Here is a 25,192-nt window from a genome sequence, read left to right on the forward strand (position 1 = left end):
AGGCGGCCCCTCAGCCTAAGCTGGGCACTTCTTCCAGCATGCAGGGTGGAAGGGGTGTGTGTGATGGCGGTGGGCAACCACCAGCAGCCCCAGTAAATCCGCTGTCACCAAAGAGGCCTAACACGGCATGCAGGACATCAGAGGTCACCCAGAGCAGTGATGTTTGGTGGCAATTTGAAGTCGCTCAAAATGCCCCAACTGCTGCTTGCTATGTTTACTGCAGGGCACAGTTCAGTCAGGGGAAGGATGCCAAGCATTTGGGGATGACCTTCATGTGGCAACACATGCAGCAGCGTCATCTGAATCTCCTTGCCTCTGCTGACAGCACTAGTGCTAGTGCCTAGTGTGCCTATGGCTAGCACTGACAAGGGCCGTACACCAGCTTCCTCAAAGCAGAGTATGCTGCCAATCAAGCGGTGGACACAGGTGTCAGGCAAGAAGCGTCCTGGTCATGTGGACCCATGTCTCCTCACCCGCCTCATAGGGGAGATGATGACCACTGATGACCAACCTTTTCAGTTGGTCAAGAACTCCGGGTTCCGCTAGATTATCCAGATGCTCACGCCTAGCTACACAATCCCCTCAAGAACCACCTTCAGCTGGATGATGGTTCCCTCCTTGTATGCAAGATGCAGGGAGCTCATGTCAGCGATGCTACATGTAGCATTGCCTGGCACCAATGTGCCTTTCACCACTGATCTGTGGAACAATGTGAGTGGGATGCATGCTGCTTTCCTGTCCCTCACTGCTCACTGCTGGGGCCCAGAGAGAGAGGGGACTTCCAGTGCTGCCCCTGGCTCCAGTGTGTCCCACACTGCATTTCAGCTCAGATGGGCCGTGTTGCACATGGAGACCTTGGATGTCAAGCACACCAAGGAGGAGGTGGCGGCCATCATCAACTGCCAAATGGAGGAGTGGATAGGTGGGTTGCCATACTTCAGACAGGGCATCATTGTGACAGACAATGGCTCCAATGTAACTGCAGTAGCATCAGTATTGGAGTGTGTGAACATCCGGTGCATGGCACACATGCTCCACCTAGCTGTGAGGGATGCCCTTGGCCTCAAGGAGGCTAAGGCATCCAGGGACCAGGGCCGTCCCGTGGCAGGTGCTGTTGTTGCCATGGCTGTGTTTGGGGACAAGGCCCACAAGACTGCAGCTCACTTCAGTGAGAAGTCCAGGCGTTTGTGCCATCAGTGGCAGCATGAGTATGGACTTCCTCACCATCTTATCCCCACGATGTAGACACCCTATGGAACTTCACCTTCAGTGCCTGTTGGAGCAGGAGGTGGCCCTCGTTGGCCCTCGGTGGTTCCTCGCAAGGAACAAGGCCTTGGGCATGTGCATCCTCTTTAACTTGGACTGGAAGCTCATGTCTGAGATGGTGTTGGTGCTCGAGCCCTTCCTGTTTGCCACAAAGAGCTTGTGTGCCAATGCCACTCCTCTGAGCCAGGCCCTGCCCGTGGCTATTCTCCCGGAAAAGCTGATGAGTGAACTCCGGCCCTCTGGCGCTGACCATGCCAAAGGGCCATGAGCTGGCTGGATGGCTGACGGCTGGGATTGTCGACAGGCTGGTTGATGAGTTGGGTGACAAAGGAGTATGTCCTGGCTTTTCTCTGTGACCTGATCCCCAAAGGCAATGTAGTTTGTGTGGATGACTTGCCCAGTGAAGGGACCTCCTGGTCGATAGAGTTAGAGAGGAGGAGATCAAGAGGACCAGAGACAAGGAGGGTGGTGATGGCATACCCCCTGAGTGTGTGTGAGCCACTCCCACCGGCAGTGTGGGCGGCCCTTCCACCCTTCCCAGTCTAGCAGCGCAGCATCCCAAGCAGTGGCACCAATGTAACAGGCAGTTCCTCCCACTAAATCAGCCCAGTGTTTTAAGCGGGTGTGCCTTGGCACCTTGTCCGGTGTGCAGGAAGCTTAGCCTACCAGGCCCACCATGAGTGCTGCACAATCTGTTGCACAGTACATGGAAGATCCTGTGGAAGACCCAGAGATGGACCGTGTACAGTTCTGGATAACCCTCCACCAAGTCTGAACAGACCTGGCAGTGGTTGCGGTGCACCTCCTCTTCTGCCCACCAACCAAAGCAAGTGAGCAGGTGTTTTCTTCATGTTCTGGCAATCTAGTAACACCCGCTCAGTCCCGGTTGGACCCTGGCTTGGTCGAGCAGCTGGTTTTCCTCAAGGTTAACCTCCCCCTGTAGGGCCACCCCAAACTGGAAGTTGAGCTCATTGAGTGATTGGCCCATGGTTGACCCATGGTGTTGGTCACCTGCCTGGTGACAGCTTCCACTCATCCTAAACCTCCCTCCTTCTTTCTTCAGCCTTGCCATGTCGCAGCATGCCACTAGTGCTGTGACATCACATCTGGACACCGACACACTGGTGCCACCCATGATGCTGAACATCCCCTGGTTCCACCTGGCCAGCAGCACTCGGGGGGCCATGGGCACACACACAAACACTAGGCCGGGGGTGGTGGTGGTTGTGTCAGTGCAGCACTGTGTATTTGTAAATGTGTAGATTTGTTAATGTGTAAATATGTAAATTTTTGAATGTGTACATAGGTGACTTGGGGGGAGGCAGTGGGGACTGTAAAAATGTGGATTTGTAAATATGTAAATCTGCAAATGTGTAGAATAAAAGTATAAATATGTAAATGTGTAAAAGTAAATATGTGAATATGTAGAACTAGCTGCTGTAAATGTGTAGAAGTGTTGTGCAGGGGTGTGTGTGTGTGTGTGTGTGTGTGTGTGTAGGTTTTTTGTTTGTGTGTGGTGGAGACTATAGGTTTCTTTCTTTTCTGTAGTTAGTGTTTTGGAAGCTTTGGTTTGTGACGATAGTTGATGTCTAATACTATAGCTTTATATAGGCCCCCTTTTCTTTTCCCTCTTCAGTTTACTTCTAGCATGCACACATCAAACATGCATGCACCACCAATGATGAGTAAGTGGTGTGGTACCACCACGTGTCTGGGGCCTGTGTGGCCTTCAGCAAAATTGTGGTGGACCTGCCAGTCTGAGGAGGGTTTTCCTTTATTGTAGCTGCATACATGAAGAGAAGTGCAGAAAAAAGCTCAAGGTGTGCTATTTTAATTTTGCATACAATGTGGTGTGTTTTTGCCTCGCCCGCTTTCTTTGTGGTTAGCATGCTGGGTTGGTTTTGCTTCCTTGAGCCATCTAGTGTGTCTTTCTTGTTAAGTTGCTAGGTGTTTGTGGCTGTAGTCTCTGGTGGTGTTTGGTTTCCTTGGTTTTGCAATTGTACAGGGCAGGTTTGTCTCTGTGGTTGTTTTTTTGGTTTACAGCTTGGTGTATTTTTAGTTGTATCTATGTCTGTTGGGTTGCAGCCTGCTAGGGGCACAAAACTGGGTTGGGGTAGAAGGCACTGATGGATGCCAACTACCATCCAAACCCCAAAGCAATTGGACACTCCTGTGATGTTTAATGATTTTTTTAAGAAATATTTTCATGTTTCATATTTCCCCCACTAGGGAACAATAGTGATATGAGGTGGCCCAGCTGGCCCTCCCCCCCCTTGGGGGGTACCTGGGCACCCCAAAGTGTGTTTGGGGGTGAGGCACATTGGGCCACAACTCTCCCTCTCAAGCCCTAAGTCAGTGGGGTGTATGGTTTTTTGTTTGTTTGTTTGTTTGTTTGTTTGTTTGTTTTAGGAAATTTTTAGTTTCTGGCCTGTTTGACAGTTCTCTCAATGGATGCACTGAGAAAAAATAACTTACACTGAGAAAAATAATTTACAAGCAACTAAGAATCCATATTCATTCATTTATTGAGAGAATTGTCAAACAGGTGAGAAACTTTAAAAATTCCTAAAAAAATTTAAAAATGATACACCTCACTGACTTGAGTGTTGAGCCGGGAGTTGTGGCCCAATGTGCCTTGCCAGCTTGAGGTGCCCAGGCACCCACCCAGGGGGAGAATGGGGCCACCTCAAATCCCCATTAATCCCTATAGGATAAATGTGAAAATTGGGGAAATCTTCAAAAAGTCATTAAGCACCACAGGAGTGTCTGATTGCTTTGGAGTTTGGATGGCAGTTGGCACCCATGGGTGCCTATCACCCACCCCAGCTTTGTGCACCTAGGTGCTCTGTCTAGGGAATAACAGGCCAGTTTGAGTCCCCATTATATCCTATGTAGAACCTATTAGAACCAGTTCGAGGGTGGGGTGGTTTGAGCTTGGTTTGAATTCAGACTGAACCACTCCAGCTGGTTTTGTGCACACCCCTAACTTCTATGTCTCTGGCCATGCAAATGAAGATGTGTGGAACATGCTCCTTGGCCATTATGGCAAGGGATACGGAGAGTTGCAGTCCAACAATGTCTGGGGACTCAAGGTTGAAAATCCCTGCTCTAGGGCATATACTTTTGTACAACTGCTGGACTTCATCATTTCCAGATGAGCGTGCACCCCACCAGACAACCAACACTATCTTGCTCTGCATGGCATGGTAAGGAAGTGCACAAAAAAAATTTTCCTGGTTCAGTTTGAATCTGAACTGGATTCAAACTGGACTCGGCTGGCTCAGTTTTGGCACCTTTGAGCCAGTTCCTGGTTCGAGCTCGAACCAGTTCAGAACCAGCTCAAAGCCCTACTGCCAAAGGGGGAATCCTGTGAGGATCACCCTTTACCTGTAAAGGGGTGGGGAGGTTCCATGAAGTAAAGTTAAAATGGAATAATTACATGTTGCTCCGGCAGCGGGGGAGGGGGAGTGGTGGTGGCTCCCTTGACCCCCACCAGCCTCCCCCGGAGTCTCCTGGGCCAAGTTTGTTGGGTACAGTTCAGGCTGTTTGGGGCCTCTGTACTGTGTAGGGGCCCCAAATGGGCTGAACTTGGTGCTGCCAGCCCAGGAGACTGCAGGGGCAGTCAGCAGGGTCAGAGGAGCCACTGCCACCCCCTCCCTACAGCTGGCACTACTAGACCAAGTATTCTATTTTAACTTTATGTAATGGTTAGGGAAGCCCCCACCCCTTTACAGGTAAATGAGGATCCTCACCAGATCCCCCTTTGCCAGTAGGGCTTCAAGCTGGCTTCAAGCTGTCTCCAAGCTGGTTGGCCAAGTTCGGTTTCAGCTCAAACTGAATTGGGACTGGTTAGGCTCGAGGTTGAGCCTTCAAACCAAGCCAGTTCAAAGTCGAAGAGATTCAAATTCAAGCTGGCTCGCACAGCCCTATGGCATAGGAATATCAGTTAAGAACAGCCCTGCTGGATCAGGCCCAAGGCCTATCTAGTTCAGCCTCCTGTTTCCCACAGTGGCCCATCAGATGCATCTAGGAAGCCCCCCAAGGAGGAGATGGAGGCATGCCTCCTTCCTGTTGTTGCTCCCTAGTAATTGGTATTTGGAAACTTGGAAAAGCACATCAAAACAGCGAACATTATCGGAAAACTGCTGTGTTTCCATAGTTCATGATATTACACTGCTCTATCGTTCTTATGTATTTAGTGCTATAGCTGTATGGTTATTACATTTTATTCATCTAGATCACCATATATATTTGATTGTTTCACTTTCAATATTATTTATATTTATATACTTAGTGGTTTTTTGTTACATTATTAGGATCTGTCATTTCATTGTTTATTTGGTGTTATAGTGAGTCAGAACATTAGTCTATCTAGCTCAATACTGTCTAGACCAGGGATTCTCAACATTGGGTCCTCAGATGTTATTGGACTTCAACTCCCATAATCCCCAGCCAAAGGTCACTGGGGCTAGGGATTATGGGAGTTGAAGTCCAATAACATCTGTAGACCCAGCGTTGAGAATCCCTGGTCTAGACGGACTGGCAGCAATTTCTCCAGGTTTCAGGAAGAAGTCTTTCCCAGCCCTACCTGGCTGGAGATGCCAGGGATTGAACCTGGGACCTTCTGTATGCAAAGCAGATGCTCTACCACCAAGCTACAGCCCCATCCCCAAGCTTCCTCCACATGCTGCCCAGTGTGATACAACCTGAGCCCCAAACAAGCTTGGATGTGGAGAAGAGGCTAACAGACTAAAACTATTGAACGAAAGGTTGCTTTTTATTAATGCACATATCACACTATAATTTATTGATGAAAGTTTTCCCCAAATTGTTTTCTTTTAAGTTGCTTTTTGAGGTTGCTCCTTTGACTTTATAGCTAATTAACTATTCATGTGCATAGATTGTTCTGCTCCCTTTCCTCTAAAATGCTCTGTTCTTCTCAAATCTCAAGTGGAAAAATGGCGCCTGCTGCATCTGCCGTTGTCCTTGATTTTGGATGCTGAGCCTAACTAGGATATGACAATATTTGCATAAAAGAAGATTAATATACTATTCATTCAGGTATCTCACAGCCCAGCAAGGAGCTTTGTGGCCAAATGAATATTCAGCTCAGGGGTTCTCATTGAGATTTATGCCAGGCCCAGCCACTTGCACTAATCACCAGCATTCATGCTGCAAAATCTCTGTTGGAAGGTCTGTTTAGGAGTCTCACAGTGTCCCAGAACACACCAAAAGAGAGTGGGAAGCAATTGAAGGGATGTGTGCATGTGCACAAAGTGAATTAAACTGTTAGTAGAATATGGTGAGCCACCTAATGGTGCAGCAGGGAAATGACTTGACTAGCAAGCCAGAGGTTGCTGGTTCGAATCCCCACTGATTTCCCAGACTATGGGAAATGCCTATATCGGGCAGCAGCAATATATGAAGATACTGAAAGGCATCATCTCATACTGTGCAGGAGGCGGCAATGGTAAACCCCTCCTGTATTCTACCAAAGATAACCACAGATCTCTGTGGTCACCAGGAGTCGACACCGACTCGAAGGAACAACTTTACCTAAAATATGATGAGGGCAGTTTTCACACGCCATGCCTGAACTGGTTCGTATACTCCAGCAGGTGTTCCCAACCACGAGTCCTTAGATGTTGTTGGGAGTACAAATCCCATCATCCATGTCTGTGGCTGGGGATGGTGGGAGTTGCAGTCCAACATCATCTGGGGACCCAAGGCTGGGAAGGGAGACCCCCTGCCCTACTGAACACCAGTTGCTGAGGAGCAAGGCAAGGGAGGGCTATTGGCTTGGCGCCCTCCTTGCAGGCTTTCTGGAGACACCTTGTTGGCCAATGTGGGGAGCAGAAGCTGGGCTAGACGGACCTCTGGCCTTATCTAGCAGGGCTCTTATTCTGTTCTTACACTTATGGACCTGCAACAGAATGAGCCTGTGGCTGAGCATAGTGAAAAAACAAACCTGAGCAGCAAAGACAGGAGTCCCCACTGTAACTTGGGCCTTAATTCATATGCATTTCCCCCCTGTTTTCTGGGTGGCTCCGTAGGGTTGAGGGGCACTGCTTGTTTTGTTTAGGTTGTATATTTTTGTGACCACTTATTTCTTTACTTTACATCCGCTTCTTACTTTTGCCCATAAATTCTGTCAAACCTACCCTGCTCATTAGATCTCCTTCACTTCTGAGAACTCAGAGCCCATTACCGCACAGTGGTCCCAGCAGCGTTGCCAACATTTCATTGCCAGAATGAGGGACACAAGTTTGGGGCTTGGGGTGGTGGGGCCAGGGGAGAGAGTGAGGCCAGGGTGTGGGGGGTGGGGGCAGAAGGTGTAGGCAATGGTAGTCAAGAGCCTAAGTATTAGTGACTTATGTTATTGAATGTGTATATGTGTGTGTGTGTGTGTGTGTGTATCTATCTATCTATCTATCTATCTATCTATCTATCTATCTATATCTCCTAGACTATGGGAAATGCCTATATCAGGCAGCAGCGATATATAACATTATTATATATTAATAATAATGCTATTGGCTCCTTGGAGGAAGAGTAGAATATAAATGTAAAAATATTGAATAATATTGTTATTATTTGGAACATAATTATATTATACCACTTTTCAACCAAAAAGTTCTCAAAATAGTTTACACAGCAAAATGAATAAAATGGCCCCCGGCAAGTATTTTACACTTCATGGTGGATGTGTATTTGTAAGCTGTTCTGCTTGCTGTTGCAGAAGCACTTGGTGGTGGGAGAGGAGGGGAGGGTCATCAAGTTCTTAAAACAAAATAAATAATGTTAGGAAGAAAGGTGGGAGTTAAAACCATGCATCACCCAGAAACCTACGAGCGAAGCAAATCCCTATCTACCGTTTGCTCACCCTAACTATTCTCCAGATCAAGGATAGCCAACCTGGGAGTTTCTAGCTGCTGTTGGACTATCATTCCCACCATCCTGTGCCACAACAGCTGGGAATGATGGGAACAATCGTCCACCAGCAATGGCAAAAGACTCCCAAGTTGGCCACACCAGTTCATGACTTGCAGGAGCTCTTTTCGCCTCCAGGAGTGATTACACCCACAGGAAGCTCCAGGTGAGTTAGCAGCAAAGGAACTCTCTGTCGTCTCCATGCTCTGTCTGGACTCTGGAGACAAAGCAACAAGACCTCCCCACCTTGCCAGAAGCATCTCCTTTTTGGCACAAAAGAACAGGAGGAAAGAAATACTTTTAGAAGTCTCCCCCGCCCCCACCTCCGTTCCCTGTTTAGGTTGTTGCAGCGAGAAGAACAACTCTGGCAAAATCAATTCAATACAGGAGCCAGAGAGAGTGCTCAGCCATTCAAAAGCTACACACAATAAATATGCTCATTCCTAATTCTTCTAAAGGCGCTACAAGAGTAGCAAAGCAATTTTAGTTCGCTCTGCTATTGAAAAGACAGAATGGGGGGGAAGGGATGAGAGAGTGGAAAAAATCCACATGGAGAATGCATGCCTGCTTCCTTTCCTCCTTCCTCCCCTGCTTGCTTTTTACCTTTCCGCACATGCCTCCCCTTCCAATTGCTCCCCACACCACCACCCTGGCCAGCCCAGACAACCTCTGCACCTTAACTTAGATTAGTGCTGCTGTGTGTGCACAACTGAGGGGCTGTGAGGAAGAGAGCAAAAAGCTGCTAGCTGCTGCTGCAGGAATTACTTTGGAGACGACTGAATGGCTAAGCCTTCTGGCAGGCTCCTGTGCAAGCCCCGCCCACCCGCCTCACAGTTAATTGGCAGGTGAACCCCAGGAGCAGCTCAACCCAAGTTACGGTGGCAGCAGGAGTCTGCAGGCTGAAAGCTAGCAAGGAAAGAGCTCTATGGAGCGGCTGCTGGCTACCAGCCTGCTTCTGTCTGCCCCCAGCCACCAAAATGTTGAAGAAATGCCATCCCGAATGGGACAAACATTTCCTCCCTGAAATGAGGGACGTCCCTCTTTATTCAGGACAGTTGACAACCCTAGGTCCCAGACTTACAGCTCAGCATGCAGACATATGTAGGCTAAACGGGTCCAAGTAAGCATGGGAACTCATCGATTGCCTCCCTGCCTTTTCTCCTTCTCCATTGTCTGGGTACCTTCTCCACTGGAGAACTTAAAAAATCCCCTCCACATCTTCCTGCCAAGGGGTGGGTGCTGTGCAGAAAGGGGTTCCCTGTTTTCACTCCCAGTCCCGTTCCCTTGGGTCTCCTTTGAATCTCTTACTTTATCTCTTAATCCTAATCTGCCGAGGAAGGAATCATGGTAGCAAAGCCCCACCACACCCCCACTCCTCGGATTCCTGCCTCTGTTTCTGCATTTTGGGTACCATCTTGCTAAAATCTTGTATTTGCCTTTCTTCAGGGCTCAACTCCCTCCCCGGAAGCTGAAGCTATGGTGGTGAGGGGTGAGGTGAGAATCAGCTCCCCAATCTAAAAACAGGGCAGGGGAAAAGAGATCCTGTTTCTTCTGTCCCCCTCCTTCTCTGGAGCTGCCTCCTTGTGAACTTCCCAGCCCCTTCCCTTCCCTTCGGGCCTTTGCAATTACCAAGTCCAGGAAGGTGCCGATGCTGCAGTCAGGGAAAGCAAAGGCTTCTTGACATGAAGCGGAGGGATGGATTGAGGAGGGTTACAAGGAGTTCCCAGTAAGTGTGGATCATAAGCATGTATTAATTAAGTCCCTTCCCTTTGTACACACTGCCTATCAAAGCTACTACTGATTGAGTAGTTTAGTGAGGTCCTCAGACTGGCACCACTGGGGTCAGCCACTGCCCTGGCGGAGTGCCGAGAAGACAGTTGAACCTGACTATCTAGAGGAAGTAAAAGTCCCTGCAGGAAAAGAAGACCCTGTTAGTCTGGCACACTGAAGAGACATGGGGGTCAATAGCCTCCTTCACTACACTTCCTTCCTTCTAGCTAGTGCATTGCTGTCTACCCTTCCTTTTCTTTATTTTTCTAACTTTGGGATTCAAGCTCTGGCCAGGCATGGCTAATGGGGAATCTTGGGTTTAAATAATTCCGATAGGAAGAGTCTCTATAGCACACAGCCCCACTTCCCCCAGGCCACTCTGTGAGTCAGGGCTGGCCCTAGGGTTTTTGGTGCCCAAGGCAAAGAATGACTGGGGTATCCTGCATTCAATGTAAGAAAAATGTGATGTCTAGAATGACCTTTTACATGGGGCTCACACAACAACCTGTTACACACTGCACAAATATCTGAGCCAAAAAGAGCTAGGAAGTGATGCTCTAAGCCAGACAGGGGAGTTGATCTGCCAGTGGCGAAACCCAATACTACTGCTTTGGACTCCATCGCCATTCAACCTCGCATACCTTGGCTTGAATTTTGTGGCTTAATTTTTCTTATTCAAGAACAAATTGGTGGGCATTCTACAATTCTTAATAAATGTAACTAATATTATTTTTAATGGTGTCATAAGTTAATAAATTTAAATATATTAGATTGCATAGATTTGAGTTTTGTCATTTCACATTAACTTATGATGGAGAATCAGAATGAAAGAAGGTAATGATGCATTGCTTTGTGCTACAGAGATGTTAAAGGACTTCACAAACCTCTGGGGTTATGATCTGACAGTGAGCTTCATTGCCAAGTAGAGTTTGAAATGGATTTATCCATGTCCACACCTTGCACACTAGCCACTGCATAATAAATACTGTTTATTTGTAGAAATTGATAGTCAAATATTTTAATAATGGTGTTTGGAACTCAATGTTCTCTCTTGTTGCCAGTTTGCTGCGAAGGAAAGGAAAGAGAGGGTGAAGTTCTATCTGTACATCATGTTTACAGTTATGAAAGGTACAGAAACCCCATCCTAGTCTTTTCCCTTTCCATTTCAAGCTAGACCTGTAAAGAAGGGACAGGCTCCACTTGAACCAAGGTGAAACCAGACAGCTGGCACATAATATCAGAATGGCCTGTGCCCAGGGTATGTAAGAGAATGCCTTCCTCGCCATGAACCCTGCCACCAATTCAGAGAGTCAGAGGAAGCTGGTCTGTGGTTACCACTAGCTCATCTGGTGGTGACTCAGTGGTGAGCCTTTTCTGTAGTTGCTCCTGGGCGGTGGAATGTACTCCCTAATAAAATCAGAGCTGCACCATCTCTAATGGTCTTCAAGACAGCATTGAAGATGCACATATTCAGTCTGATTTTTAGTTGATTTTAGATTTGGTTTTAATTTTAATTACTGTTTTAATGGATTTTAATGTTTATAAGTGTTTTTAACTAATTGTAAACCACCATTATATGCTTGTTTTTCACATTTATTCCTTTGCCAAATAAATAAATGAAATGAAAATGTGTCAGAACAGCTTTTGAACTGACTTTTTAAACTGTCGCTGAAGACCTCCCGCATTCAGAGCATTTATAAGGTTTCTATTATAAGTGGATTATTTGATGGGAAGTAAGAGTTGAGATATATCTGAAGATTTCCCCACACACTGAGCACTCATATGGTTTCTCCCTGTGTGGATTCTTTGATGGGAAGAAAGGTTTGATCTCTGCCTGAAGCCCTTTCCACACACTGAACACTGATATGGTTTCTCCCCACCAATGTGGGTTCTTTTGATGGGAAGAAAGGTGGGGACTGGCTGAAGCCCTTTCCATACACTGAGAACTAATATGTATTCTTCACCTGTGTGGATTCTGTTTTCTCAGAAACAGGAAATTCCTTTATCCTCTGCTATTTTGCTCTTGCTTTCCTTCTCTTTCATTCATTTTTTTTCTCACTCTCCCATCACTCATCTGAAGGAATAAAGAATACTCAAAGGAGGGAGAAATGGAGCTTCAAAGAACAAAACAAACACAGTGTACTGTTAGATGCAGAAGCATTTGTGGGGAAGCAAGAACTGCCACATACTCGAAGGCTCTATTGATTAACTATCTGGTGAGTTGAAATCTTTCCTATTGGACCAGGAAGCCACCCCACTAAGGAAAGAGGATGAGAGTCAAATGTTGGAATTTCCTTTTCTGGGTTGTTTTTTTTTTTTTAAAGAATAAGTCATCTTATTAGCACTATAAGAGTCTTGGATCAATTTCGGGGGGGGGGGGATGGAGGGGGTTTGATATGAGGAACTATTAGTAATTTCTTCAGCTAACTGGTGTGTAGCCTTTTAGACTTCAAAGGCAGCCCTCAACAACCCCAGGCACTAGCTCACCATTAAGACTAGAAATTTAACTCAATTCTCAGGCCCATTTAAGAAGCTCTATCAGCAAAGGACTAATGTGGTCTCTTCAAGATGACCCATAGACCAACCTGGCCTCTGCATTCTGTACCAACTGGAGTTTCCGGATTACGTACAAAGGCAGCCCCACACAGAGCACATTGCAGAAGTCAAGTCTGGAGGTTACCAGCATATGCACCAATGTTTTGAGGCCGTTCATCCCCAGAAACAGACACAACTGGTGTATCAGCTGAAGCTGATAGAAAGCCCCTCTGACCACCGCCTCAACCTGAGATACTAGGGAGAGATGTGGATCCAGAAGTACTCCCAGAATGCGTTATTAGGTGGCTTCTAAGAAAAATAGTCACCTAGCAATTTCATTTCAATCTGTATGCTCCATTCGACCCACAATATTAAGGTGGTGCTTCTTTGTTTTTTTAACTTTTTGATTGTTTTACATGCATACAGTTAAAGGGTGGTGTAAGATTTTGTTTCTGAAGTAAATTCCAGACAGTAATGAAGGGGGAAATATATGTTTGGTCCCTAAATTTGTGGGCTGGCTCCTTGGTCCAAATGGTAGAAATCCTCACTCCTGATGAGGAAGGGGCTAAGGACTTTGACCCCCTACCAATATCAGATTCAGAGAAGGCAAAGCAAAGGAAAGACCTCACAATTCCAGCATTATGAGATCATGGAACTTCTGTCATGTTTTCTTTTGGGTTTTACATGCACGGCCTTCTGCATCCAAGAAACATGGAGGAGCCATCAACATCCCCAAAGGGAAGGAGAAGCCTTACCCAGAGAGGTCAGATGCCCACAGATCTCCTCCATGACTTCCCTGTGCAGAGTCCTTTGCTCTGGATCCAGCAGAGCCCACTTCTCCTCTGAGAACTGGTTGGGAGAGCAGGCTCAGAAACACAGCAGGAGGATTTGGCTGTGAGAACAGACTCTGAAGCCGAGTTGGAATGGCAGCAGACAGAGGAATCTGAACAGCTGGCAGAGATGAGGGCTGAGAAGACTGATCAGGAGGAAGCTGGAATTTATCCTGTGTTAAGAAGTCATCTCAAGAGAAAGGCTTAGTGGGAGACCCGCAGGTGTAAGATCTTGCAGGAGAGGGAATAGAAATGCTGAGTCAGGACAGCCTGATTGGCTGCTGGTTATCTCGAGCCCTATATCAAGCAAACGCTGTTCCTGAGACAGTACTGTCAGCAATGTTGCCTAACGCAGACAGTGTTCCTCATGCTTATAATTGTTCAACCTTTCTTGTTTCAGCCTGTCCTTGTTCTGTTCCTTCCTTGCTCCTTTATTTCAGTTATTGCTCAGATATCATAGAGTGGGGTACCTAGTTTAGTTTCAAGGGGACTTTATTTTGTTTCTAGTACTTTACCTTTGAGTCATTCTTCAATTTCGTCCGTGCAGCTAAGCAGCCACTTTCTTATCTACAGAATTTCTATCTTGACTCACAGAAGTGGAACTGGAGGGACCATAAATCCTGTCGGATCAGCCATGCCAACATATTTACAACAGTGGGCCAGCCCTGTCAAAAGCCCCGAGAGCTCTGAATGGGTGACTTTTGAAGCCCTGGACAGTCAGAGATGACACTCTTTCCTTGTGGTTCCTACCCCTTGATCATGAAGGTTCCCTGAAGAGGCCTTGCTTCAAATCCCTCCATTTAACTTCTTAGATCTGAGAGGATTTGGGGGAGAATCTTCTTCATCATGGCTCACACCCTTAGGAATTTCCTTCCCAGGAAGACAGCCTCCTTATAAAGCCTCTATTCCCAGGTGAAAATATTTGGGATTACTAAGACATTTGTAAAGTAAAGTAAAGTTGTGTCATTGTGTCAGTGTCGACTCCTGGCAACTACAGAGGCATGTGGTTTTCTTTGGTAAAATACAGGATTTTGTAGCTTTCCATTTATCCTGCTGAATCCGTGTTGACTTTTACTTTGCCAGTCCAGTGTGTGTGTGTGTGTGTGTGTGTGTGTGTGTGTGTGTGTGTGAGTGTGAGAGAGAGAGAGAGAGAGAGAGAGAGAGAGAGAGAGAGAGAGAGAGAGATTGTATATTGGGCACAATTCCAAGTGCTGGATTTAAAATCTTGAGTGTGGAAGATAAACTCTCCTTTAAGCTAGCGTAAGAGGCTAGAGTTAAGATTTTTCCCACAAATTCTCAAGGAGAATGAAAAAGTAGCCCATGGTTTTCAGAACTACTCAAGTGAAAGAGACCAAGTTGAAATATGCTCTTACCTCTTACCTCTCAAAGTGTCTCCGCCATCACTCTCTTGCTGGACCCCCCTGAAGAGTGGCTTTTGTCTGGAGTTCAACAGAGCCTTCTCTGCCTTGGAGAAATCACCATCCACTTTTGACAGTCTCTGCCCCTCAATGACCAGACAGGGAATGGAGAGAAAGGTTAGGTAATGGTTGACAACCTAGGACTGATTTCTCCCATAGCAAAAAACCCAGGAACTATCCCTGGGAACTCTATTCCACATGCCCTCAAACTCTACAGTACCTGGGACAGGGCCTTCTCAACAGTAGCCCTGAGATGTTAGAACTCCAGTCCCATAGAAGTCCCCTCTACTCCATCTATTTTGGCTTTCAGACACAAGGCAAAGGTGGCTTTATTTCAGAGGATTATGGGGGAGGGGGGGAGAACAAAGTTTAAATTTCTATCTGATTGTGGTGGTAGGCTTTGTGGCTCATTTAGGAGTGGCTGCTCTATTTTGTTTGATTCCTATTAATTTCATAGCTAAAACAGCTATAAATGTTTTGTTTGCTATCTTAATCAAAAGGTGTAATATAAACCTTTAATTAAAAGGTGTAATAGAAACATTTCAAAATATCATCACCATCAATATATGGCACAAGAAAATGATCTGGGGATAGTTCTTCCTAGAATGCCTCCCCCCCCCCAAAAAAAACCCCTACACATACACTGGGCTAGCAGGGAGGATTTCTAGGAAGCACTCCTTTACATTTTGAGCCCCTGGGGCTTTTATGCACAGCAGGTTTTACCACGGGTTTATGGGGAGACTTTACTGCGAACTCGAAGTTGTCCCCCAACACAAATAGTAGATTTTTTTTTACCCCGGATATAAATCAGGTTACACTCTAATGCACAGTGAAAAACCTGAATTGTGTGTGAACTGCTCCCCAATAACTCACAGGAACTTCGGGGTAAATCTGGCTGATATGTGAATGTGTCCCCTCCATTCCAGAGGAGATGTAAGTTAAAGAGCTTCAAAGGCCCTGTGTGAAAAGTTTCCTGGGAGCTACTAGCACGGAAGAGAAACTCTTACCTGCTGCTCTTCCTGCTTCTTGTCCTCTGCCTGGCTCAAGAGGAAACCTTCTGCCAGGGAACTGGTCACCGCCGGCCTGAATCGTGGTCCATGCACACCCCTATTCTGCTCATCCCTAGTCTCAGTGCATACATTTGAGAACAAACTACACTCAGCTCCTCATTCTCTTCTGTGGCCACCCTTACTAGCCACTCTCTTACCGCCCTTACCAGCCACTCTCTACACAGCTAGGATAAGGGGTCAAAACATTGCTTCTGGGAATGTTGGAGTCTCAGTACCACTACTTTAAAATTAAGCACTGCACTCAAATGTCTACAAATTACTACAAATGTCATATGTAAAGACTGTACCGATTTCTGGATTTCTGTGGTGGCAGAAATACAGCAGCATCTTTCCCACTAAAAGTTATCACACAGCAAAGGCAGATTGTAGTGATCTTCCCAATAATTTGTTAAGTCGTCCAGGGTACACTGAGCAGTTAACAACGTCTACAATCCCGTTGTTTGTTTTTCCCCTTCATGGGAAGCTTACTAGGAAAATGGATTTTTGTCAGGACCATGTTGACAAAGCACAGTTCTATTGCTCTCTAATAACTCTGCTTAGGTATGTCTCACTTTTGCTAAGTAGGCTGTAATGGATTGAGATCTAAATTGTAAATCAAGCAGGTATGAAATGCTTTAATGGAAGTACTTTTTGTCTTCAACCTTTTCAAATGCCACATTATGAAAGAAACAAAATGAAAACCTTCTTATTCCGGCTGTTTGTGGAATACATTATTTTCACTTGTTCGTCAGAAGAAAAACATTGTCTTAGAAAAACAAGACAATATCCGAGTTTTTCATAATGAATAGGAACAGAAAGGATAACTTCTCTTTCAGCATACAATCCATGTCCTTAGACTTAGCTAGGGATGTGTACAAAATGGATATTGCATTCTGTTTCAAGCTCAAAACAAAACACAAATGTTGGAAATAGCGGTCAAGCCAGCTGTTTCGACAAAACAACTTGAAATGGCGGTTTGGGGAAAAGATTTTAAAAATTGTTAAAAATTGCCTGCTTGCCCATTTCTTTTGTGGGTTGGTTGGTAGCACCCATAATGCCCTTCCACCCAACCCACTTTGGTGTCCCTAGGAGCTACCCATGGGGAACAATGGGGTATTTCAAGTTTCCCCAATGTTCTTTATGGCTGGAACAAATTGCACTCACAGAGTGCATGAACACACAAGTTTTGCATTGCAATTTACAATGTATTTTGCAACTCTGCCTTGAAAAACACACAGACACACAGTAAAAGGGAATCTGTCCCTCTGAACACACATTTCAAACACAGTCCAAAAATGGCCCAAAATGAATCACTGAACCAGAATCCAGTGACCCAGAATCACTGACCCAGAATCCACTGCCAGACACAGTGCCTGCACTGCAGTAACATTACTGGCATAAGTTGCTCTCTCACACACAATTATGTCTTCTTACTTCTTAGCATTGCAACAGCTGCCACAGCAGCACCTATGCTCAACAGAACAACTTCAGCCACATTTTGACTGAGTACACCTTGCAATGCAGATTGCAGAACAGACATGAACAGTGTGTGAAGCACAAGTTAGTCTCAAGGCCAGACATGGAGCTCATCACAGCAATCACCAATAAATATTACACACACACACAGTCATACACACAGAGCTGCCACTGTCCATTTCTCACCACAACACTATCTCACAAACAAAACAAACTATAACTCAAGGAAGGAAGGCACCCAAGTTCTGCCTTTTTCAATCTGACAAAGATCCAGCAAAACCAGATAGTTATAGCAGCAATAGCACAACATATTATACTCAGTGCTGAGAAAATAAAACCACAAAATCAAACCTACCTTCCTCCTCTCCTGATTATCCTCTTCAGGCAAAGTATAAGGGCTCTCTCTGCCTCTAAGTCTCTGAATACATTTTGAAATTCCCTCCCTTTGTATTCCTTCCTTCCTCCCCATAGCCAATGGGGGCATAGTTGCCCATAACACTTAATTTGTATTAGAACAAGCCAACCAAGAAGCAAGGAGATTGCAAGTCAATAGGAAGCCCATACCAGAAAACCAATTAGCAAGGGAAAACAGGCCTCCAAAATGACAGTCTAAAGGATGAAATGTTTCAATCGAAAAGGGGTTGTTCTGAGATATGTCCTTGGGCTGCAATTCTATGCATACAGCAATTATTTGAGAGTAAGCCCCAATGAGTTCATCAAAGCTTTACTTGGAATAAACTGTGTAGAACTGGCTGCAGTTTTATGACTTGTATCAGATTTGAAAATTGAGTCATATAAATCACAAACCTGTCCAAAGAACTGAAGCTGAGGACCTCTCCTTTCAATACTACTACCATTCCTCACCCCAAAAAGGTAAAACACATAATAACCAACTAACAGCAAACAAAAACTGGTATAAGGACTATAGAGTGGTGAAGCAGCATGACAATTTTGGACTGGCCTGGTTTCCAAGATGTGTCTGTTGCCCATGAAGAGAAGGCAATAATCTCAGAATTCTTAAAAAATAAAAACATATTGCATTAAACACACAAACACACATTTCAAACAGGATAAGTTTGAAGTTGTCCTATCAGTAATTTCAGTTAAAATACTTTGGAATGAAAATATTTGGAATGTATAGCTCCCTTCCTTCTCTTTCACCCTCAAGAGAGTGAAAGAGTAAGAAAAGGATAAAGGAGCTAGTGCAAGGCTTTGCTTAAAGTCCCCAAGAGGGAAGGCAGGGGGCTGCTTGCTTGTTAGAAGAGGAGTGCCAGTCTATCATATCCCCCACTTTCCTCTCTTTCTCTAGATTTCTGAATTTTCCCAACATTTGCTAGTGACATTTTAAAAAGGAAAAGGAAAAGAAAAGAGCTTCCAGCAAATGCTGGACAAATCTGATGCCTCCTGAGGGCTTGGTTGGGGTACTGAAAGAGGAGGAAAGGGTTGGCTTCTCTCTGGAGAAGGAGAGACTGGAGAAAGGTAGCAGGGCTCCTACCTGTTCTGAACTCCATTTGCTTGTAGACTGAGTGATCCCATTTTGCACACAAATCTCCAGAGAGTCCACTCAGCCTGCCTAGTAGAACGGCAGGCTGGGAAATCAAATGACTGGGCTGGCTTTGTTTGCTGTTTATTAGTCAAAAGAGGTGCTTGTAAGCTATTCTGACTTCTGATTGGTTAGGGGCTGGAATCATCCCTGCCCACCCTTGTGGGGGCAGGGAGAAAAGAAAGGCACGTCCTGATTGGTGCTGAGGCACTAAATATGCAATTTGAGTAGTGACTAAATATAGTAATTATATCACTTTGGGGCAACAGATCCCACTGAACACCTTAAGAGGGAGGAAATGGCTTACAAAAGAATTTAGAAAAAAAGACCAAGAGCCACTGCCATCTACTGGCAAGCAGTGAAACTGCAAAAGCAACATCAAGCAAGAGAGACAGACACACAGAGGGGCATGACATGTTGGAAGTGAAGGACTATACTCTGTCTCTTGTCTCAATGACAGTGGAGGACAGACTAGTGAGTCAGAGGGCTAGAGGATCAAGACATTGGTCATCCCTTCTCTGCTCTGCTCTGGCACTATCCCTTTGGAATGTAGATTGCTACTCTCAGGGGACTTCCTTCTTTCCAGCCACTTCCTCCCTCCCTTCTCTTCCTGTTCCTTCTACCTTGCAACATGCAAGCTCCTCTCCCCTGCACCATGTGTGCAGAGATGCAGAATCCATCTGCATCCAGCTAGATAGATAGATTAGAGATCCTAACTCCTCACTTTCCTATCCAGAATGGAGTTCTCTAATAAATACCATTTATATTGATTTGAAACTATGAACTGGATCCAAGTTGCTTTACTCTCAGCATACAGGCATGCCTTAACTAAATTCCGCTGTGTTGTGCCTCTGTGCACTCTGCTATAATGAAAAAGGGTTTCTCCTACCAGAAAGAATTCCCAACAAGACAGAGAGAAAGAGATTGTATGTTTGATGAGATAATGGGGGGCTGGCAAGAATGTGGTGCTGACAAGGGGGGGCAATGCCTCCTCTGCCCCAAATGAGGAGTTTCCTCTGCAATTAGTGCTACATTCAATTACTTCATTACTTCCATTAATACCTAACTGCAGTTTCTCAGTATTATTTATTTATTTGTTTGTTCGATTTTTAGACTGCCTTTACAGAATAGCTCAGGGCGGTTCACAAACATCAAAGACCCTTTAAAACAATTTAAGAGCACTGGAAGGCCAGGTAGGTCTTTAGGGCTCTCCTAAATGCCAATACAGAATTCAAATTACAGATGTCTGCAGGGAGCACATTCCACTGTCCAGGCGCGGCTACAGAGAAGGCCCCACCTCTGGGTCGCCACCAGACAAGCTGATAGCAACTGGAGCTGGACCTCCTCAGATGATCTTAGCGTGCGGTGGGGATCAGACCGAAGAAGGTGCTCTCTAAGGTAACCTGGACCTAAGCCGTTCAGGGCTTTAAAGGTAATAACCAGCACTTTGTATGTTGCCCGGAAACATATCGGCAGCCAGTGCAGCTGTTTCAAAACAGGCATAATATGATCTCTCTTGGTTACCCCGGAGACCAGCCTTGCTGCCGCATTTTGAATTAACTGAAGTTTCCAAACTACATACAAAGGCAACCCCACATAGAGCGCATTACAGTAGTCAAGCCTGGAGGTTACCAGCTGGTGCACCACTGTTCTGAGGTCATCCTCCTTTAGGAATGGATGCAGCTGTCGAATCAGGCAAAGCTGATAGAAAGCACTCCTGGCCATGGCTTCCACCTGAGATACTACTGTGAGGCTTGGATCCAGGAGTACCCCCAAGCTGCATACCTGCTCCTCCCGGGGGAGTGTAACCCCATCCAGCACAGGGAGATCTAACTCATCCCTCAGATTCTGAGCCCCTTCAATGAGCACCTCTGTCTTGCTTGGATTCAGCTTCAATTTGTTATCCCTCATCCAGCCCATTACTGCCTGTAGGCAGGTATTTAGGGAATGAACGCCATTTCTTGATGAAGCAGATGAAAGAGAGAAGTAGATTTGGGTGTCATCATTATACTGATAACACCCAGCACCAAATCTCCTGCCCTGATGACCTCATCTAGCGATTTCATGTAAATATTGAAAAGCATAGGTGACAGAATGGAGCCCTGAGGGACTCCATATAACAGCTCTCATTGAGAAGAGCAACTGTCACCAAGCTCTACCATCTGGGATCTGCACAAGAGATAGGAGTGGAACCACTGCAGAGCAGTGCCTCCAATCCTGAACTCCGCCAGGCAACCCAGAAGGATACCATGGTCTTTGGTATCGAACGCCAGCGAGAGATTCAAAAGAATCAACAGAGTCACACTCCCTCTGTCGATTTCCCGGTATAGGTCATCCATCAGCCCAACCAAGGCTGTCTCAACCTCATAGCCCGCTCTAAAGCCAGTTTGAAATGGGTCTAGATAATCAGTTTCCTCCAAAACTGCCTGGAGCTGGTTGGCCACCACCCTCTTGATCACCTTGCCCAACCAAGGGAGATTAGAGATTGGCCTATAATTACTCATCACCGAGGGATGAAGAGAAGGCTTCTTAAGAAATGGTCTAATTATTGCCTCCTTCAAGCATGGAGGCACCTTACCCTCCCTCAGCGATGTATTTATGATATTCACCAGGCCTCCTCGAATAATCTCCCTGCTAAATTGAAGCAGCCAAGTCGGGCAAGGGTCCAGCGAACAAGTGGTGGACCACACCGCTCCAAGCAGCTTGTCCACATCCTCAGGAAACACAGATTGAAACTGATCCAACCTAATACTGCAAGGAGGATTGCTGGACACCTCCTCCGTAGACCCTGCAGAAAAAGTGGAATCCAAGTCGGCCTGAATACAGGAGATTTTGTCCGCAAAGAAACCACTGAGGGCATCACAGCAGAGCACCTCTGGGAGCCGATTAGAAACAGGAGTAGAAATCCCATTGCCACTAGTACCCAGATGAGAAAAGCTCTATTTTACACAACACAAGCATATCTCACTATCCTGTATCCAACTCGTATCTACGGTCAGATAATGGACACCTGACCTCGTCATACACGGAGAAAACCTGCCCTAAAAGGTGTTAATTTCATGTATGCATGGGTCAGGCAATCTTGTGGAGGAGAGCCACAAAAAACACGATTTTTCACTGCATTTCAAGGACCTTTGGACTTGTGTGGCGGGGGAGCATCCTTAGACCCCTGAAGGCCCGTGGAGCATGGTAGGGCTCTTTATTTGGTCTGGTTTCACATTTGGCCCCCCCCCTTTTTTTTTAAAAAGGCTTAAAAAAAAAAAAGTCTGGGAACCTAACCCCCACAATCTCATTGACTCAATGCCTCATTATCTGTTGTTTCATTATCATCCTCATAAAACATGAGCTTGAACAATTATACAACACTAGAAACTCAGCAACACGTTTCTGAAGTGGACAGTATCAGGGGAATTGTTTGAGCCTAGACTGTCCTTAGCTTTACTGAGGCAATTTTGAATCTCAGTATCTCAAGAGTCCTATTCAGTGGGGCTGAGTCCATTTCCTGCTCCTTTGTGGCCAATTAGAGGGATGCTACTAATCTCATGAGACTTTCCAGTCTACTGGCAGCGCAAAGCACATAGGCGAAACTAGGGGGGCAGCCAGGGCATGTGCCCTAGGCGTTACGGGGGGGCACCAGTGCTATGCTGCCCCCACCCTCTCCCAAATTTGTGGATTTTAATTTTTAAAAAAATACCTGTAGCCCTTTGGGGGGCTTCCTAAAGGCCATGGGTGTGTGTGTGTCTGCAAACATTCCCCCTCCCCCACCGGCCACTTAGATCACTGCCTCAGCCCATCCCAGGCAGATTTTCAGGCCTGTTTGGACCTACAAAGATCAGTGTGGTGGCCATTTTGGAGATTGCCGCACATGCTCAAAAGGCCTCTGCGAGGCCTGGCAAGGCATAAGACCTCGCAGGGACCATTTGAGCATGTGCAGTGGCCATTTTTTATTTTAAAAGAGAGCTGCTGAAAACAAAAATGGCCACCACACATGCTCAAATAGCCTCTGTGAGACACAAGTCTAGATTTTTCTCTGATCTAGGGAGTCAGAAGAATGCAAAGTTGTTGGCAAGGGACCTGAGCATTTAAAAAACAGATATAAATGGCACAAAAGTAAGTGCACAAAACATCCCTTAAAAAGACAATGTTGGTTTAATACTTTGTAAGCTGGCAAAACCGAAGGGTGGTCGGGGGAGAGGCAAGGAATAAAATGGAAATATTCATTCGCATGCTGTTTAATTCTCTGTACAGAGCTCTGTCTTTATCTGCATATTTGTCAAGCGATCTGATTATAAGGTTTGCAGGATTTCAGACTTGGGAAATGCCTGCCTTTAACTTGTGTGGTGCTTAAAAAAAAAACTGTTGTAAGAATTCACACCCAGAAATGTTGCATTTGCAATGTATTGCTATCCCTGTGTTGTGCAGTCTTACCATACTGAGAAATGGCTTGTCTTTTGAAATAAGTAGTTAATGAGCTGCAAATCATACCCTTCAATTTAGCTGAGTTGTACTCGGGTTTTTATTGTGTCGCGTGACAGGAGTCACGCGATAGTAACAAAAATAACCAAACAACCCACCGTGACTAGAACAATCTAAAGAGGAGTACTCAGACTGTCAACTTAACTTCCACAATAAATTTATCTGATAAACATATCAGAGCCAAAGTGGCTTACACGCTGGATATGACAAAGTGCATAAACATATATAACAAGAAGTATTCCCCCAGATGTATGTTACAACTTCACATATAGGGATAAACAGTTCTTATCCTGTAGATGTATTAGTTCACAGTAGAAGTTCAAATCCCGTGGAATCCAGTGGGGAGGATGTTTCTCTTCATAATGCTGTAATATGATGATAGTCTCCTTCTCCATATATTCCAGGTGGAGACAATCTGCATAATTCAATCATACGCTTTCAAAGCCAAATCCATGTGCAGTACAGTGAACAATATGCAATATTACAGATTTTCTGGATATTAATCTGTTTCGTAACTAATTGTTACTTCTTCAGATAAACCTAAACAAGAAAACAACGCATCACATCATAGAAACTTTCCTGCCAAATGCTGTTTCTCCCACATACAGATCCAATTCTAAACACTCACCATTTTAAGTATAAGCAATATATGCTTACATTCTGTTACCAGCCTTATCTTACCACGGTGTTTAGACTAATACGCCTGTGGAGAAGAATAATGAAGAAGAAGAAGAAGAAGAAGGACACCTGTGTTTAGAATAATACGCCTGTGGAGACATGCTTAGAATCTCTGTGCTCACCCTTCCTTTTTAAACTGATCCCCAATTAAGCACGCTAAGCTTTAATGACCCACAGCTGCGTCCTTTTACCAACTTAATCAGGTAGCTTCTTCTTTCTCTCCTGATTCTGTAAAACTCATGATAACAGCATCCATAGTTATTCCGAAGTAACTGTGTGCATTCCTCTCTTTCCTAATGTTCTCCCAAAAAACACGAAAGATCTTGATTGGTATTAAGACCTCCAACATGAGTCTTAAACAGGTGTATGAAGAACGCTTTGAAATAAAGACAAACCTCTTGTTTATAGAATACAGTTTTAAGGGAGAACTCAGCAGATTAGGTTAAAGTGTAGTTGCTTTTTAATACATGACCATTTATAAAGAGTGAGGCTATTCACATGAGCATGAAAAACTGGGCTAAGGGAGCCCAGTCCAGTTTTGCATGCTTGTGTGAACCACCGAGATCACAACCAATCCTGGTGGCTACATGGTGGCAAACCCGCCTATATAGCCTCCTTCTAAAATGAGGTTAAGGGAGCAAGTGCTCCCTTAACTTCATTTTGTTGATCATGTGTCCACCGGCTGACACCCAGACTCATGAAGTTCTTGCACAAGGAACATAAGAAGATCACATAGTTGTGCAAAGTCACAGGGATTCTCATAAGTACACTCCTCCACAAACGTTCCCAGAAAAACATATGAGGTGAGCCACAGGTTGCACTCTTTTGAGCAAAGGGTCCCAAAGCAGGCTGAGTGAATAATATTAGTTAACTGCAGTTCTGGCATGAATTTTGCAGCAAATAATGTGGTTAAATCCATTTGGACTAACTTCCATTGTCAGAGATGGCCAAAAGAGGTTGCCTGAGCCATTCCTTAACCCTTGGGAAAGATCATAACAATAATAACGTCCATTATCTGAATACAATGCCTGCAAGACATTAGGGGTGTGCAAATAGGTTCGAGGTCAAACAGGTTCGATGGTCTGGCAACATACCGAACACGCCTGGCTGTTCGGGGGTTCTTGTGATTATTTTTTTAATTAGTCACTTACCCCCTCTGGGGGTCACTAGCGTGGCTTCAGGGGGGCCTCTGGAGATGCCACTTCTGGAGATGCCTCCTCC

The 25,192-nt window shown here is 45.4% G+C and overlaps 1 protein-coding gene and 1 long non-coding RNA gene across 3 annotated transcripts in view; one reads left to right on the forward strand and one right to left on the reverse strand.

Annotated features, from left to right (window-relative positions):
• The window catches only part of NPY2R (neuropeptide Y receptor Y2), a 74,899-nt gene extending 60,492 nt beyond the window's left edge, over window positions 1-14,407 (forward strand). The window contains exons 6-7 of one of the 2 annotated variants that reach the window (XR_008309138.1): window positions 12,047-12,182; window positions 13,879-14,407. The gene's annotated coding sequence lies outside the window, so the exon portion shown is untranslated. The remainder of the gene's footprint in view (window positions 1-12,046; window positions 12,183-13,878) is intronic. The other variant, XR_008309139.1, reaches the window with a different exon arrangement.
• An 8,908-nt stretch (window positions 14,408-23,315) lies between these two features.
• On the reverse strand, window positions 23,316-24,076 carry LOC128328102 (uncharacterized). Its single transcript, XR_008309014.1, has 2 exons — window positions 23,922-24,076; window positions 23,316-23,833 (listed from the first exon to the last, which is right to left on the reverse strand). It is a non-coding gene; the product is annotated as an uncharacterized LOC128328102 (long non-coding RNA).
• Between the last annotated feature and the right edge of the window lie 1,116 nt (window positions 24,077-25,192).

This window comes from Hemicordylus capensis, chromosome 5 (genome assembly GCF_027244095.1).
Source record: "Hemicordylus capensis ecotype Gifberg chromosome 5, rHemCap1.1.pri, whole genome shotgun sequence".
Classification (NCBI taxonomy): domain Eukaryota; kingdom Metazoa; phylum Chordata; class Lepidosauria; order Squamata; family Cordylidae; genus Hemicordylus; species Hemicordylus capensis.